We start from the raw sequence: 19,142 nt of genomic DNA on the forward strand, positions 1-19,142 counted from the left end.
GAAAAGCATTCGAAATTATACAAGTTCTGTCCAGAAGGTATCCAGCCATGTACTATAAAAAATAGAAAGAAAATACGAGATACAAGAAACACCATACACAGGACAATGACACCTCAGTTCCCTTCAAAGCAGGCGCCTTGGGACCTCACACAGTTGTCCCAATCGCCATCAGCTGCCCTGTTGTATTTTCCTGTGCATTCTATAATACATATACAGACATAGAAAAATATATGGTCAAGGTAGTAGTTCATACTAGTTCCTGAAAGAGACAGAGCTGGACTCCAAACAAGCCTGAAGCACAATTTATTAGGACATATTTCATTCCGTATCACACTTAGAATTCAGCACAGCAGGACTTTCTGCTGATGATAGTCTGAGTATTGACCCTACCTTCTATTCCCCTTTCCATCATTCCACCTCATCCCAGTTGTTTTAATGTTGCTGTGATTCAACAGTGTTTTGGTTTGAGTAGCTACCAGGACTGGATTAGGGTGAAGAGAGTGAGGTACTCCCCTCAGGGACAGAATTTAAGCCAGTGCAAAAAAAAAAAAAAGAAAGAAAGAAAGAAAAGAAAAGAAAGTAATCAAGATAATATTTGAATGAATTTTTAAAATCAAAATTAATGTAAAAAAATCCATGATGAACAAAACATCAGCATTGTGAATGAAGGCAGAACCACAATACCAACTTTTATTTTGCCTTAGGCTCCGCAGTAGCTGCAAGGCACTGGTAGATGCCTCTGTAATCCGAATTTCCTGCAGCGCTCTTGTCAAGTTCGCACCTCAGGACACTGAGTTTGCAGTAGCTGAGTTTTATGTAACCTCTGTGAATAAGCACATTTAAACACAAACGGTTTAATTCAGTCACTTAAGGTGTTATTTTTGTCAAACACCATTAAGTACTTACTAGCTAGATTAAATTGATCGTTTTTTCTTTTTTGCTAAATTTATCTGTGAATAGACATACCCTATGTGATGAGATCAATGAAAAACATAAACATTGCTTATTAATATTCTGACGGAAACTTCAAAGCCCAAAAAGTGAACACAAGGTCAAAGAAAGATTGCCAGATTCTGAAAACCTCCAAGCTGGCTTTTCCTCTCTCATAGTAAACATTTTTCTTGGCAAATAAAAAGCAAAAATCATGACACTAATTTTTCTTTTTTAATAAATGTTAGCTTTATTTCAGTCATTTTTCTAGATGTTAGAATAAGGGATTTGGAAAGTTTTGTCTAAAATAAATTCTATGAACCATTATTCTACTGCCCTCTATTGTTAAACAGTGAGTAATAATGTCCTTGAACAGGGTGAAATACAAAATGAAATATCTTTTACAAAGCAGTCATATATATATATATATATATATATATATATAGTCTGTCTTCTAGATATTTATTGATAACCTAGAATATTTCCTAGAAGGCAAAACATATGTGGTTTGTTTTGGAAATTCAAAATCCATTAGGTAATTTTCTTATTCTGGCATGCATAATTTTCAGCACATAGGACATATTATAAGGTCTATAATATTTTAATTATATAATATACACACATTTAAAAATAATTGTGCAATATAGAAATACACAAAGATAATCAAAGTCACCCAAATCCTATACCCAGAGGTCAACACTGTGCTATATGATGCTATACTTTCAGAGTTCACTATATACAATTTCACTTTTTTAAAAATCACAAAAATTCTTAAGTAAACTTTTTGTTTTTACATAATCTCAATGTACTTTCTTTCTTTCTTGGTTTTTAAAATAACCTTAAATGGGCAATTGATTAAGCAAATCCCCCAATGAGGACCCATGCTAAAAGCAATGAGGAATTTCAAAAGAACTACAAAAGAATTTGGAGCAACATGACAAGCGTATGTGAAACAACATACTGAAAAACATGTAGGGCAGCATGGCCTTGTAAGAATAATACACAACCGAAAAACTGAAGTGCAGAGAGCTCGTGGAGTGCTGTTGTTACCAGCTGTGAGGATGGTTACAAAAGGTTTCTCCATTGTGGAGAAAGCATGAATGAAGAAGGGACAGGATGACATTATTGCTTACGGCAGGTGAAAACTGAGTAAAGGCAATGAAGGGCTGTATCTAAGTGAGCATGAGCATGATTCTTACTGAGAACAGTAAAAAAATAGACAGTACAACAAAAAAATAATAATAATAAGTGACCTGGCTCACTCTGGACTATGAGCTCCATAGGTGTTACAACTACCTCATGGTATGTGCGGCATTCCTAGATCAAGAAGTAGTACATAGTCACCAACAAGAAATGTTAAAGAGAAAGAAGAAAATATTATTTTTTTTAAAAAAAGATGTGAGGAGGGAAGAATAAAGGTAGAACAGAAGGGAGAAGGGAGAGCAAGAGATGAGGGAAAGCTGAGAAGAGAAAACAAGTAAACAACAAGAATAGGAGGGAGGGAGGCCCTTAGGGACTACTGGAAAGTAAAGTATTCATATATTCATATATTTGTGTCGCGTTATTGGATAAAGAGCACAAGCTAATAAAAATGCCATAAATGCAAAAAATAAATAAAATGAAATTCCATCTTTAACACACCCAGGCAGACACTGAATTTTCAGCAGGTGAAATGACAGGATGAAAATGTAATTTGGCCTTGGGTGGTGCATGCAGATGCACAATAAATAAATGTTGACATTACCTGATTATAAAGAATGGTACTTGTAATAACACATTATTGTTAATGATGATCGTCCTGTGGTTATAATGTACAGAATAAAATTCCCAACACTCCCTAGCCTGCTTAATCTGTCTGCTATGCATTTATCTATTTATTCATAGAGCAAACATCTATTGTATATCTCATGTGTGAGACGCTCTGTTCCAGATACAACAATAAAGTGAACATTAGTTTTTTTATATATGTACTTGTGCTGCACCTTATTCGAAAAAGCACTTAAGGCAAGAAAGTATGATTAGTATAGGATTGTTTCTTTTAGAGAAGGTTATAATCTTAGAAGGGGAAGATATGTGTACATAACAAATCAAAGAAGTCAATCATCCTATGGAAGTTCACAGAAGGCTAAGATGAATTCCAAATTTCTGGATTGAGGAAGTCTTCCTGGAAGATATGGCATAAGAGAGATGAAGGATGCATAGAATTCTCACAGGCAGAGGAGACATACACATACTATACACTGCTCATACCAAGTCAGGTTGTCAACATGAAACTGAGTGGTTTCAAGGAACAACAAAGCATATGAAGCGGCTTCAGTTCAAGGGGAGGTCATGCGGGGAGTTTGTAAGCGATAGGACTGTATTTGCCATGCTGGGTAACCTTAGAAAACTGGGAAGGTTCGACTAGTGAAGGTAAAAACACCATATGAAATTTGGATTTTCTTGTCTATGAGAAAAAGATTTCTGGTCAAGTTAGAAGGAATTAATCAGATTTCATAAAGTCATACTAATAAGAGTAGAAAAATTTAGTATAGACATAACAGAAGACAGTCAGAGTTACCATACAGAATGCTTTGTAATATTCCATGTCAGCATGAGCAAGGTATAATTTGGGGTTATGATGAAAAAATGCAAAATTGAAAGAATCACCTAGATCCAGTGGCCAATTTTGTGAAGGAGAATAAGTATAAGGAGGTGGTAAAATGAGGTACTATTTCTAGCTTTAGTAACCAAGAGGTCAGTGATTTTAGAAGAATCTTAGCTTTTATAGGAACTATTAATTAAAATGCTTTGGCTATGGCAATTTTTTGGATTATTGAGATATTCAAAAGAAGATATTATACACAGAACTCGTCGGCGGCGGCAGCCGTCCGTCTCGAGAGACGATGGTGTAGCTTCTTAAGAGTCTATCTGCACCGCCGAGAATGGCTGTGCAGTCCGACTCGGGAGTGACACGGTTTCTGTCTCCTCCCGTGTTGAATCGACATCTTGCGATGACGCTGGAGTGTCCTCTCCAGTGAAGCTGAAGCTACAGAGCCTGGGCAGGGTGATATGGAGGGTCTGCTGTTGCCCATGCAGCAGACCCCCCCCCCTCTTCGCAGCTGAAGGATCCAAGGGAAAGACGGAGTCAATACAGCTTGGCTTCAGGTGCGCCGCAGGAGTTGCCGGTGTTGACTACAACGTCAAACCGCCTTAGGGACTCCGGCTCCGGATTTTCTGTCGGGGTTTACTCCCTTAGCCTTTCCCCTGAAGAGGTATGCCGCAAGGCAGTGGAGGTTTTTTGGAATCAGTTTTCCTTCTCTGGAACTATAATTAGGGATAAGGGGATTTTAGGAGCGCGGGTACAGATTTGGAAGTCATCTTCAACAAGGAGATTTTAGGTCAAGTCACTGGATTGAAAGGGATTGTCCCAGAAGAGGATGCTGAGCTAAAGAAATTAAGAGTTAAGATGCAACCTGGGGAATACCTATACTTTAAACAAACAGAGGAAACAGGCATGAAGAAGATGAAGAGGGATGGTCAGACATGCAGGAGGTAAAATTATAATTGATTGCTGATATGTATTGCAGGTAATCAAAGGATATTCTTATTAGACATATATATTATTCTAATAAGCATAGATGTGACCTGAAGTAGCTAGCTTGATTTTATACATGGGCACTATTATATTCTTTGTCCTGTGGAGAAGAGAGAAGCAAAATTGTGGCTTAATTCTTCTAAATGTGTAGGTATTTTATGACTTTTAAGTATATTTTATTGATTATGCTGTTACAGTTGTCCCAAATTTTTCCCCTTTGCCCCTCTTCACCCAGTATCCCTCTTTCAAGGAGCAATCACCGTCCCTTAGTTCATGTCCATGGGGCATGCCTATAAGTTCTTTGACTTCTCCCTTTCTTATACTATTCTTAACATCCCTCGGTCTATTTTGTACCTACCAATTATGTTTCTTAATCCCTGCACCATTATCCCTATTCTCCCCCTTCCCCCTCCCAGCTGATAACCCTCCAAATGATCTCCATATCTATGATTCTGTTCCTGTTCTGGTTGTTTGCTTAGTCTTTGTTTTTATTTTTTAGATTCAGTTGTTGATAGTTGTAAGTTTGTTGTCATTTTAATGTTCATGATTTTGATATTTTTCTATTTCTTAAACAAGTCTCTTTAAAGTTTCATGTAATAATGGCTTGCTGATGATGAATTTCTTTAGCTTCACCTTGTCTGGGAAGCACTTTCACTGCCCTTCCATTCTAAATGATAGGTTTGCTGGATAGAGTAATCTAGGTTGTAGGTACTTGCTATCACATTGAATACAGTATTCCCTCACTTACGTGGGTATTAAGTTCTAGACCCTTGTGCAATAGGTGAAAACCCAAGAAGTAGGAACCTTACATTTGTTTTAGTATTTATATATACTCTAAGGCTATATAAACCCTTCCCACACACTTATAAACAGTTCCCAGTACCTTTTTAACGTTTCCCACTCCCTTATTAACCTTGCCCACACTTTTATAAACACTACTTATGTTCTTAAACATATTCTACACTCTTAAACCTACATAACTTTAACAACATAGATATACAGTACCGCAAAATCCCGCGATATAGTGAAAAATCCACAATAAATAATTAAACATAATATTTTTAAAAATCCAGCGACACAGCAAGGCCGCGATAAGGGAACCACAATATAGAGAGGGAGTACTGTACTTCTTGCCAGCCCATTTGTGCCTGCAAAGTTTCTTTAGTCAACTGATAATCTTATGGGAACTCATTTGTAGGTAACTCTCTGCTTTTCTCTTGCTTTTTTTAAGATTCTCTCTTTATCTTGTACCTTTGGCATTTTAATTATGATGTGTCTTGGTGTGGTCCTCTTTGGGTCTAGCTTGTTTGGGACTCTCTGTGGTTCCTGGACTTGTATGTCATTTTCCTTCACCACATTATGGAAGTTTCCTTTCATTATTTTACATATAAGTTTTCAATGTCTTGCTCTTCTTCTCCTTCTGGCATGCCTATTATTTGGATGTTGGTATGTTTAAAGTTGTCCCAGAGGTTCCTAAGTCTCTCCTTGTTTTTTTGTTTGTTTGTTTGTTTTGTTTTGCATTCTTCTTCTTTCTGTTCTGATTGAATTTTTATTTCTTCCTTATGTTCCAAATCATTGATTTAAATCTAGGCTTCTTTTCCATCACTGTTGGTTCCCTGTATATTTTTCTTTATTTCACTTAGTGTAGCTTTCACTTCTTCCCTCGTGCATTTGCTGTACTCAATAAGTTCTCTAGCATCCTAATCACCAGTGTTTTGAACTCTACATCTGATAGGTTGACTATCCCCACTTTATTTAGTTCTTTTTCTGGGCTTTTGTTCTGTTCTTTCATTTGGGCCATATTTCTTTGCCTCTTCAATTTGTCAGCCTCCTTGTTTGTTTCTGTGTATTAGGTAGAGCTCTTTGATTCCCTGCCTTCATAGTGTTGCCCATGTAGCAAAGGCACCAGTACATTGTGTAGAGTGCAGCCTTAAGTAATTTCCAGGGCAGGACTACCCAATTCACTGCTTTGTGGCCCTGTTTGCAGTGGGGGACTCAGAGAGGGAACAGTGCCACTGCCTGGCTTATGGCAATTTGCCTGGTACTCACCCCATTTCCAGGCACTTCATCCACTGCCTATATGCAATTGGTGCCTTTCCAGTTGCTGCCTTGGGGTTTGTGGGCATTCTAAGACCTTGTGGGCCCTTTAAGTAGTGAAAATCCACCCCTCCTACCCATCTGGATGAATGTGGCTTTTTTAAACCCTTGCTTGTTGGACTCCCATATAGTTTGATTTACTGATGGTTCTGGTTTTTATGTGTTTTTGAGATTTGGTTGTAATTCTACTATGTTTTCATGATGAGGTGAAGCATGTTGCCTATGCCTCCATCTGGACTGGAAGTCAGTGTTTTATTATTTTTAAATTAAGTTATCTTGCAAGAAATTTGACTTTTGGGTCTTTATTCTATGCATTTTAAAGTATATATTTGTGTAAGCATCACCATAATAAAGATTCACCAGGCAGCTGGTTTTCTCTCTCTCTCTCTGAAGTCAATAAATTTCGTAAAATTAAAGACTTAAGACAGTTCTATCACACGAAAACTCTCTCGTGTTACCTCTCTTTGCACTTCCTCTGCCCAGAGTCTAGCAGCCACTAAAATATTCTCCATCATCTGTTTTGTTTCCTTCCAGAAAGTATTATAAATAAAATAGTTTAGCATAGAACCCTTTAAGACTGGTGTCTTTTACTCAGCATCATGCCTTTGAGATGCATGTATGATTTTGCATGCAACAATACTCCACTCCGTTCTATTTCTGAGTGGTATCCCACTGAGTATTTTAATCAATAAAATTCACATTCATACAAAAGCATATGTACTTGTTATAAAATCAATGGAATGCTTAGCTTTCCTTTCTAAACTGGAATATTGATTGTAGGAAGGAGACCTGAAAGCCTTAGAGTAAGTGGTGCCTTCTAAATAAATATACTTATTCGCCCAGCCTCTGAAGAGAGGTTTTGGAATGTCAGCCAGCTTAATTAGCCTCAGCACTGCTGAGACTGGTGCTTGGAGGTGTGCTTGAAGAACTGTCCAGCAAATGAATTGCTGAAAACCAATGTGGCATTTATGCTGCAATTACTGCAAATAAGCCTGTAATATTACGGCAGACCTATGACTCCTACTTCACATTCTCTTTCCTATCACTGGCTGCTCCGGAGCAATGGAAATTTTCCAAAAAGATAATAAATATTAAATGCCAAGGATATGTCTCTTTCATTTCCTCAAAGTGACATCACATATCTGAAATCCCCAAAAGCAGGTATCTCAATCTATAAAGGCATTACTCAATCTATAAAAGCGTTACAGAACTACAAGTATAAGAGCTTCAAAAATTACATAAGAATAAATGCTAGAACTTAGATACAAAATAAAATACAGATCAGTGAGTTGACATAATAAGATAATTCTTATTCAAATTTTTGTAATGTCCCAATAAGTAATTTCATGTATTATTTTAATAATAATTTTCCCAGAAATCCATCAGATCTTTATGTTGTGAAAGACTTTCAAAAAAAATACAATTAAATTTCAAAACAGTGATAAGAATTTGTTTACAAATAAAATTAATATAACTTTTATTGTGCCTGTGTTTTTTGTGAAAAATATACTGCATTTCATTGCATTCATTTAAGTTATCTTTACACAGAGAAATGTTTGACAGCTTTGAATCAAATTTTAATTCAGCATCTCTTAAAATACACATGCTAAAAATTGCTTACTCATATTAACTTTTTTTGCAATGAATAAAAGCTTAGTTTTCCCCTAATATACCTTGGTATTAATCAATATTTAAGTAAAAATGGCATTTCACATTAATATCTTGCCTGTGGCCAAAATTCTGATTCTGATTACCCACGTTGCTATTTGCTTGGAATAATTAGAGGAAGGATGCAATACCACAGTCCTTAAAATGCCCAACGCCCTTTACAAAAATGACTGCAATGTTTTTCCATGCAGTAGAAAGCTTATCCATATATCATTCAGTCTCCTCCATTTTCTGGTGTTGCTTCATTATTGTAAAGAAAAGAGGAACACAACATGAGAAAGAATGTCAGGCTTTACGTGCCAAAAAAAGGGGGCGTAACAAGAAAGAAAAGAGAAGTTCTGTTGAGCTTTGAGCTATTACGAAGAAAACCAAGCTGGGGAGTCAAACAGAGTGAATGATCTCAAGGGCCAGTCTTGATGTTTGCAATATGTCAGGAGAAGGCAGTGAGCAAGAGACCTGACAGGGGACTTAAAAGGAGCTGAGCATGACTGCAATCCACAAGAAGATCTGAGGCAGGGAGAGCTCTCTCCTTTCTTTCCTTCAAGTATGTATATGACCATATATATAACTATATATATGATTAAGATGATGAAATGAACAATAATTACACACGCATAAACTCCATACTCACAATTATTAGGTGAATACCAAGAACAGAGTCATCAGTGCCAATTAAGTAGGGAAATTAGATAGCTTGATAAGTTCCTCAGAGAAAGCATCAGACTTTCAACATAATTTTTTGAGATTATTAAGCTATATCTTTTATCATAGGTGAGTTCTCAAACTGAACCAGCAGCAGCAGCAATACCTGGGAACTTAAAATTGCAAATTTGCAAATTCTCAGGCTCCACCCCAGACTTACTATCAAATTGGAAACTTTGCATTGGGCACTTCGGCAATCTGCATTTTAACTAGCCCTTCAGGGGATTCTTATGCAAGCTAAAATTTGAGAACCAATGGTCTAGAAAAAACTGTGACACACTGCTATAATCTAGATGTAGTTTTCCATTCATTTATTTGTTTATTGGGTCAGGCACTAGAGACATTGGGAGCAACATAACATAGTTCCTGACCTTGCGATGTTTATAATCTAAAGATGAGAGACATGCAAAAATTAATCGAATAAACAAAATAATTCAAGTTGTGACACAGAGGTTATTAAGGAACCAAACAGGGCAATGAAATAGGAATATTAGGGGAGAACTACTTTAAATGTTATGTGCAAAGGTCCTGTAACCAGAAAAAGTTAGTGTTGATTTTAGAGTCTCGAAGGAACTCAAATATTTATCAAATAAGTCCATCACAAGTAAATGAGAAAAAAGCTACTTCACCACTTGCTGTTATAAATAATGTAAAGTCATGGCCTATCACCATTCATTTTTTTCACAGTGAATTTCACAATATCTGTTCTACAAAATATTATAAATAAATTTATTTTCCTGACCCTTATTGTACTTGATGACAAAGTTATGTGGCCATGTTCTAATTACCTTCATGACTTGGGTTATATAAGACTCTCATGATTAGACTCACGTGTGGTAAGAAAAGAAATAAATGATTCTATTAAATAATTTTTAAATTAATTCAGATATTTCATTTGACTAGCTATTTGATAGTGCAATAATTGTTTTTATGATAAATATTACTCGCACAATAGGAAGGCTCTAACCTCTACTCAAAGATGGAGAACAGTAAATTCCAGCATGTTAATGTAAGCTGTTTCAAATTCTGAGTTCAGACACTTCCGGCCAAGATGGAGGCTTAGACGGACACGCTAGGTCTCCCTCTACAACTATAGTGGAATACAACTACTTTAAAACAAAGGATAACTAGAAATTCCAGAAAATAAAGCTACACGGAAGCCCAACATATGAAGTTATAAACCAGCGGTGCCATTTGGGCAGGTAAGAGTTAAAGAAGGCAAAGCTGTTTGCGGAGCGGAGGGGCGGGGCGGCGAAAAATCCTGGAGGTAATCAAGCCCCTGGCGTGCGTGACTCCGGCGCTGGGGAAGGCAGCCGCAGCATCGCCTTGAACAGTGAGGCCCAGGGGGGCGGGAGGACGGATCCCGGTCTCCTAGCTGAATAACTGTGTGAATCCACCTTGGACCCCCGCCCCCAAAGAAAGCACCACAGGGCTGCGAAATAGGTCGCGGACAGGCAGGCGCCGGCGGTCGCTGATTTGTGACGCGTACGCAGGCACTGCCCCCGACAGCCAGCCCAGGAAAACAAAACGCATCTGTCAAAATGAGGCAGGCAACTATAGAAATCCCGGTGACACAACTCACCAGACAGCAGATAGAGAACCTGACAGATGAACAGATAAGAAACCTGTCAGAGGCTCAGTTCTGGGCCATTGTCATCAGGTGGCTTACAGAATTCACAAAAGAGCAGGAAAAAGATATGAAAGAAGTGAAAAACTTTCATAACGAAAGGAACAAAACCACATACGAGACAGATGGTGAGGAATCCAGAGTCCATTTCAACAAACTGGAATATGGAGAAGGAACAAGCAGTCAACCAATGCAGCGAGAGGAAATGGCAAGCAACAATGAGAGGATCAGAAACCTCTGGGACAGCTATAAAAGGCCCAACATAAGAATCATTGGTTTGCCAGAGAATGAGGAAGATGAACTAGAACTTGAAAAATTGAGTGAAAATATAATAAAGGAGAACTTCCCAGACTTGGGGAAGGGAATAGACTTGCAGATCCAGGAAGCAAGGAGAGTTCCCAAGAGACTGGACCCAGGGAGAACCACTCCAAGACACATTATAATCAAAATGTCAAAAATTAAAGATAAAGAGAGAATCTTAAAAGCAGCAAGAGAGAAGAAAAGAATTATGTACAAAGGGGTCCCAATTAGACTATCAGCTGACTTCTCAAGGGAAACCCTACAGACAAGAAGGGACTGGCAAGAAATATTCAAAGTAATGAAAATCCAAAACCTACAACCACGAATACTCTATCCAGCGAAATTGTCATTCAGAATAGAAGGACAGAGAAAGTGTTTCCAGGACAAAATAAAACTGAAAGAGTTCATTAGATCCAAACCACTGTTATATGAGAAGTTAAAGGGACTGGTTTAAAAAACAGAAGCTAGGGAGATGAAACAAAGGCAAACGAAACAGGCAACGAGAATGGAAAAGGAACTGTGGGGAAGGGAAACATAGTGGGGGGAGGCCAACAGGGAGGGGGAGTGGGGAGAGGGAGGGAGATGATATAGGAATTGGGGATCATGGTAGGAGGGAATGGAATAGACGGAGAGAGGTTGGGAGGAACTGTAAGCACAACTAATGGACATAATCTAAAAGGGGGGGACAACTGGAGGGAGGGGGCCACCGGGTGGAGGGGAGCAGAGGGAAGGGAAAGGGGCACAAATGTAATATTTTAATCAATAAAACACATTAAATCTGAAAAAAAAAAATTCTGAGTTCACTTAATGTGTATTTAATTTTTAACATAGAGGAAACTAATAAGAAACATGCAAATGAGAGAGAGAATGAAAAGTTGGAAAGTAATATTAACAGTTCCACCTATGTTACTTCTATGAGATATCTACAACTGAATAAGCATTATACACATAGTTCAACATTTAATACAAAAAAAATGCTGTTAAGATTTGTATTCTCCTGTTCCAACTTTCAGGTGTAAATACTCACAAATTAATGATTTTCTGAGGTTTACACAGTAGAAAACAATGATAGGGGAGTGCAATGGGGGTGAGGTGGGTGTTTGATCAAGAGGTAGAATTTAAACTCAAAGCTGTATGACTACAAAAAACTATTTGAAATACAGTGTTTTTTAAATCTCATACAGTATTATACTCCTATTAGGATATAGCTGTACCCAAAGTAACTTATACCAGTAATATTTTACTTACATAAATGAATTTCACTTTACATCACTCCCATAAATAAAAAAATTTGATTGCTAGAAAATACACTAAGAATAAATTAAACAAAATTATATTGTGTAATTCTATCTGATACTGTTTGTTACCTGATTCTGAAGACCAGGAATTTTGACGAAACTCTAAAAATTAAAAACTACCTCATATTCAAAGAAGTTAAGAGCAATGATCGCCAGACTAACGCTCTCTCGTGAGGATGGTTTTGGTTGAGCAAAAATTGAAAAGGGAGTAACTTTCCCACCTTCAATGTTATTTTGCCAATTCCATAAACAATTAAAGTTATCTTATATGGTCAGAACTGAGAGCATATTATAGTCTGAGAACTCTGATATGATACCTTTTGTTCAGATATTGTCAAAAACTTTTTCTCCCTTCATTCCAAGAAATGGACTTTTTCCTAGGTTAATAAACACCATGACAAATAATTAAATAGTTTTACATATAATTCTTATAAATATTCAGTGTTATAAACTCAAATCTAGACGATAAATTCAGATTAGAAGATTCTTCAGCTCTGGGCCAGCTCTCACTCTCCATCCCGCCATTTCCTCATGGAGTATGACTCAAATTATTACCGTTTGAGTGGGGTCTGTATTAACCCAAACAAAACTTTCTGAGCATCTGTCTGCAATGTTTTAGGCTCTAATCATAGGAATAAATTAAGATATTTGGGTAACTATAAAATACAGACTACATATCATATTATGGCATTAATTTAAAAATTGGCAATATAAGGACTGGCTTGCATAACTTCACTCAGTGATGTAGTGGCTAACATTAAGTAAATACAGTGCAAGAGGTCTGTGTAAGTCATGTATAAATTAACTCAATCCTCTCAGCAGGTCTGTAAAGTAAGGGATATGATTATTTCCATGTTGCAGATGATAAAACCAAGATACAGGGAATTCACAACACCAGTCAGAGCCAGACAGCTGGCGAGCAGTGGCACAATGTTCAAACTCAGCCTGGTTTCAGTGCCTGCACTCCTAATGAGCTGGTCATCTTAAATAATTTAAGACCTCATAATCTTAAACAATCATTTTCAAGTTTGCTTATGCAACTACATGCATATTTACATCAATTTTTGCAAATAACCTTGTATGTTTGTCTTATTATTTACAAAAGTCATATATCCTAAGAAGGATGGAAAAACTTGGAAAAAAAAAAAAGGGAAGGCAGTTCTGAAATCTACTTTCAAATCTTATCTACAGCAGACTTGACAAAATATTGAATCTAGCCTGCTTTCACAGTGAGGGATAATCAAGAAAACAAGAGGAAAATGAAAAGTACAATGATGATAACTGAAAAAAAAAAAGAGAAAACAAACATATTTTCCATCTGCCAGACATTCAGCAAAGGGCTCTCCATGCAGTTTCATTTAATCCTCACAAAATTCCGGTGCCACAAGGACTGTTAGTGTTCCTTTCACAAATAAGAAATTTGATGTTCAGGGTATTTACATAGCCAGCCTAATGTAATGCATTTTGTATCAGAACTGAGATATAAACACAGGTCTTTCTGATCTGAGAATAAATTATTCGAACCCTGTAGCTGGTAATCAGTAGAACTGAAAGTCTACACATTTTCTGATGGGCACTTAGGCTGTTGCCAGTACTTGGTCATTGTAAATAGCGCTGCTATGAACAGGGGGTGCCTACGTTCTTTTGAATTGGTGATTCGGGATTTTTAGGGTATGTTTCCAGCAGTGGAATCGCTGGGTCAAAAGGCAGTTCCAAGGAGGGCAAATGGGGGAAAAATTGGGACAACTGCAATAGAATAACAACAAAAAGGTGATTTGATAAAAAAAAAAAAAAAAAGGATTGGAAATCTATAAAAATAATGGCACACAAGATCCAGATAGAAATTTGGATTGATTTTTAAAAATTGTGTCATATTAAAATTAATAGATTAAAGTTAAAGCAATATCAGTTCTTGTGTTCCACGTTGCAACAAAGTTAATGGAAAATTATACTCATGACCAGAAACACAAATCACACCTTGCTGAGTGTGGCTGAGTGCAAATGAGCCTCACTTTGCAAAGTGCCTGCTGAAGAACTCAGCATCAGCAGAAGCGAGGTGTTCATCATTGAATAGAAAAAACCTTACCATTGGCTTTGGATAAAAAGTAAATTATTAACAAGAAATGAAGTCAGTGCTATAAGGTAAGTTATTTTCTACTAGTAGGGTGAGAAATCAAAGTTACTTAAAAGGCTTGCTGAGCAAATATGCTAAGTTCATCATTTTTCACATTCTGGATGATGGTGACTGGTGACTAAAACCCATACTTGAAAACAATATTTTATTAGCAATTATTTTTAAAAACAGGTGGTCATTAATTAATGCAACTATAGTTAATACCATACCATGATTATCATGTGGTATTTACCTAACTACATTACCATCTTCACTATTATTACTATTATAGAATTTACCTACACTATTTAAAATTAAGAACCTTTTGAATACAAAGATCTAAAAGGTTTTCCTAGAGAAATAGCTAAATTGATCAAATTTTGCCACATCAGCAATTTCAAATCATCAGAAAAACAGGAAGTAAGCAAAATGTGGAATTAGAGAAGAAAATGGTTTTATTGGCAGAGCTAACAATAGGTCTCTGAGTAATTTTCCTAGCTTATATATGCTTTAGGGACCACCATAGAAAAGGAAAATAAAATCTGCTTTATTCATTAACATAAGAATCAAGCCTGGCTGCTGTGGCTCAGTGGATTGAGCGTCAGCCTGGGAACCAAGTGTCGCTGGTTCAATTCCCAGTCAGGGCACATGACTAGGTTGCATGCCAGGTCCCCAGTTGGGGGCACATGAGAGGCAACTGCACACTGATGTTTCTCTCCCTCTCTTTCTCCTTCCCTTCTCTCTAAAAATAAATAAACAAAAATAAATATAGTAAAAAAAAAAAAAAAGAATCCACTAATGACAACAGTAGGATAGTAAGTAGTTCTCATTCCTGCATTGTAGGTAGGGAATAGTATAGTATTCAGGAAAGCTTTGAATCGCAAATGTATCTCTTTCTGGCTTAACTATCCACATGACCTCAGACAATTTATGAAGCTCCTCTAAACTTTGGTTTCTCATCTTTCAAAGGGAATACTATCAGAACCTATATCTCTGGGGTTTGCTCCTGTTAATGAGATACATGTTAAAACTGTTTAACACTTTGTTCGATACACGCTAGCTATTAGTATCACCAATTTTGTCTCCTGTTTTCATTCAAAATATTTGATACTCTTTAGTAAATAATTGGAAAGATGATTTGACTATGTTTTTGATGAAGCTGACTCACCTGGCTAAACCTGTTTAAATAATTTGTGATGTAGATTTAGCCTGAGTTGCATATACCCTAATATTTGGCTTCAGCTAGGACAGAGTAATTAAAATTTGACAGCTGCCCCACTGGTCTGTTTAAGATTAATGGATTAATGGCTTTACTTCCACCTTAACACTCTTGTTCAAGAGAAGCAAGTCTTGCAAGAAACTAATGCCACAGTGCTAAATAAAATTGATCTCTTTAAATTCTTCTAAATAAAGACTAGCATAACCAGCACTTTTTTTTTTTTTTTTTTTTTTTTTTTTTTGCTACACAATTCTTTGTTTCTAGTTGCTGTTTTAGTTTTAATGTTATTTCTGGGTAGCAATGGTCTCAAAGCTTCAGGCCGCCAGCACAGAACATTAACAGCTCATTACAACTGGGTTTCAAACTAGTTTCTTACTTTCAAACCCTTGTTCATCTGTCTTGAGATACAATTATTAAAAAACAGTCAAGCTATAATCACAATGATGCTATTTAAGTGATTATTCTCTGCAGGGAGGCTATAGAAGTTTTCGAGCAAAAAGAAAGAAAGAAAAAAAGCTGAAATCCATTTTGAAATGCAGTCTTCTTCCTGGATCTTTCAATTCAAGTCACAACTATTTTCATATTAAGATTGTTCCTGCCTAAGAACAGAATTGCCTGTGGAACCTCAGATGAAGAGATCTCCTGGAACAGAAGAGTGGTCAGTGACATTCACATTCAACTGCTGTCTCAGGAAGAAAAACACAACTAGGGCCACTCCTCAAGGCAGAGGTCCTGTCCCCAAAGCCTGAAGGGTTAGACAGGTAACAGCAACTTCTAACCTACACTTGATACCTGCCGTGCTGCCAGAGATAAGATCTGGGGCTGCAGTATTTTGTCCTTTCTTTTTTTTTTTCCACAAGAAGAAAGAAATCTAGCCTAACTGTGAATTTCTTGACTTCTAAATGTCAGCAACTAATTCACATATTTGAAGGATATTTTGCATGTCACACGGCGGTTTTAGGCCAGACCCAGCTAATGAGATGCTGAATTAAGATTTTTGCTTTAGGTCCTGAATGATTGCCCAAGTTCATTTATTCAAAGAGATCCCAATCTGAGCACAAAGGAGCACTGGAAAGAGTGAGATGCTCCATCATTTCACCGGAAGTATCTGCGCAGCTGATCACAGCTCTGGCCTTTATGGCCATTACCTTAATGGAATTCGTTTTAGAGTCAGTTTGTAAACCAGAGGAACTGGGTTCCTTCTCCTATTAGATGAAAAGCATACTCTCTATTAATGTCACAACAATGTGCCAACAAACCATTACCTTTTAAGCTCTTCCCTTGGTCTCTCTCTCTCTCCTTTAAGTGCTAGTAACAGAATAATAATAATAATCCTTGAGTGTGTTCTAGATACCTGAGTCTCCACTTAATTTTACTCCAGATCTGGAAATATCAGAAAAAAAAAAAATCAATGGTAACATGTCTGAATCTTTATGAAAATTCTGTTTTTATATTTGGTTGTTTTCCTCATATCATGAATAAATGACCAGCTCCTGATGATCTTGCTGGAAACTATTAACCAAGAACAGTAAACAATGCTTATCCAGTCACTTTAGGAGAAAAATACAGAGTCCCACTTCATCCACAGTTTCACTCTTTGCGGTTTCAGTTACCCACAGTCGGTTGCTGTCCTAAAATATCAAATGGAAAATTAAAAAAATAAAAATTCATAAGAGAAACCCCTCTTAAATATCAACCCCTCTTTCTCGCTCCCTCCCTCTCTCTCGTTTCTTTCTTCTAGTAGATCTTAGAGTATCCATGGAGTCACGGAATCCAACAAAGAGCAGCTTGAACATCTCTGTCTAGAACATAATGATACCTCTTGTTCCAATCTACGACTAAACTCAGAATGTAGGATGTGTCTATGTGTGTTTGTATTTTATCAAACCCATTACGATTTGTATGTTGCATTTTAGATGAACTGACAGGCTACTCTTCCTATGGCTCCTTTTTTCTCCTAATACATCCATCTTTAACCGCTACTTTCCCCACATCCTCTTCCTTAGAAATAGAAGTGTTCTTCCTAATTTCTATCTCTTACAGTTTTCTCCTGGAACTTGACCCACCAGTTCTTCCCACTTTTATCTCTTTCACTCTTCACTCTATCAATAAAGAGAAAATCTTATCAATATTCAATCTCTACCTAAAGTTTTAAACTTTTGTTAACTGTGTCCATTCCTTACCATATTAACCTAATTTAGCAACATTTTGCCAGTTGTATTAAGCTATATTGACATAATGTTGTGTAAGTTAAAGAGTACAACAGAGATTTTATTTATGTATATATACTAGTATACTGCAAAATGGTTATCAACATTTAGTTTAGTTAAAACGTTCATCATCTCACATAGTTATAATTTATTCCATCTGTGTGGTAGAAACTTTTGAAATCTACTCCTCTAATAACTTTCAAATATACAATAAAGTATTATTAACTATTGTCACCATGATGTAAATTATATTCCAGGAACTTATTGCAGCATAATTGGAAGTTTGTTCATTTTGGCCTCCTTCACCCCTTTTCTCCATCCCTATTCCCCAGAAACAGGTACAGAAAGTCTATTTAAACCTATCTCAGCAACCCTTTTAGACAAAGAAGCAATATATCTTACAATACATTCACAACATAAACTAAAAAAGGGTAGTTTGTGGCAGGAAAACCTTTAAAAAGGATTCGTGTTTATTTATTTTTTTCTATACACCTTTAGAAAACTAAGCAAAATTTCTATTTCACATTGTCTAGAGTTGAATTAAGTGCTTTGGTCAAGTCATAACTGTATTCATTTTGTTCAGAACTATAAAATTAAATGGGAAATGATATGAAGATAGAAGACTAGAAAATATGATGTGAATTTTTCTGGGCCTGAAGGCAGTGAATAATATAGTACATTTAGGCTTTTGTTCTTGATTGGGCAATATTAATGTAAACAGCAACTTGTTTTAAAGGCAAATGGAAAGCTCTCAAAATAGGCAGAAGTAAGAGAATGTAAAATTTGAAAAATCTGGGGGATGATGCATGCTGCCAAGATCTTGACAAACAAAACAGAACGAAGGAGCCTTGAGAAAATCAGAGTGGCATGCACTATTTGAAACACAAGAATGAGGAAAGCTAGAGACACAAAGAGTTTGACCATGGGGTTAAATTTTAAGTTAAGACAGAGATGCGTATATACATTTATATTTTCCTTGCAATATCCCATTCACCAACCCCACATAGTCAAGGCAACTGAAACAGAACCACATCTCAAATCCACCATGAGGGAAAAATTGGGGAAGAATCTACAAACAATTGGTTCCTCAATATGAGTGAAACTATCTGAGAAAGAAAATAAAAGAAATTTAATGTGAGCACTTGAGGTAGTACCAAATCATGTTTTCCACTAGACTAGGCCAAAACAGTGTTAAAATCACGTGGTTGCGTTTCTTCACTGCCTCTTTCTTTTAGTTGGCATCATCTCATAAATACATTTAAGAAAGGGTATAGTCATACAAAAGCTAATTATATGACAACTAATAATATTTTAACTCTTTCATAATATGGTTATTTGTTATTTAATTATCTTGTCTCATTACATGGGCTAGCATTTTCAAAACAATGTTACATAACATGC

This window comes from Furipterus horrens, unplaced genomic scaffold (assembly GCF_987537825.1).
Source record: "Furipterus horrens unplaced genomic scaffold, mFurHor1.1.pri manual_scaffold_10, whole genome shotgun sequence".
In the NCBI taxonomy this organism is placed as follows: domain Eukaryota; kingdom Metazoa; phylum Chordata; class Mammalia; order Chiroptera; family Furipteridae; genus Furipterus; species Furipterus horrens.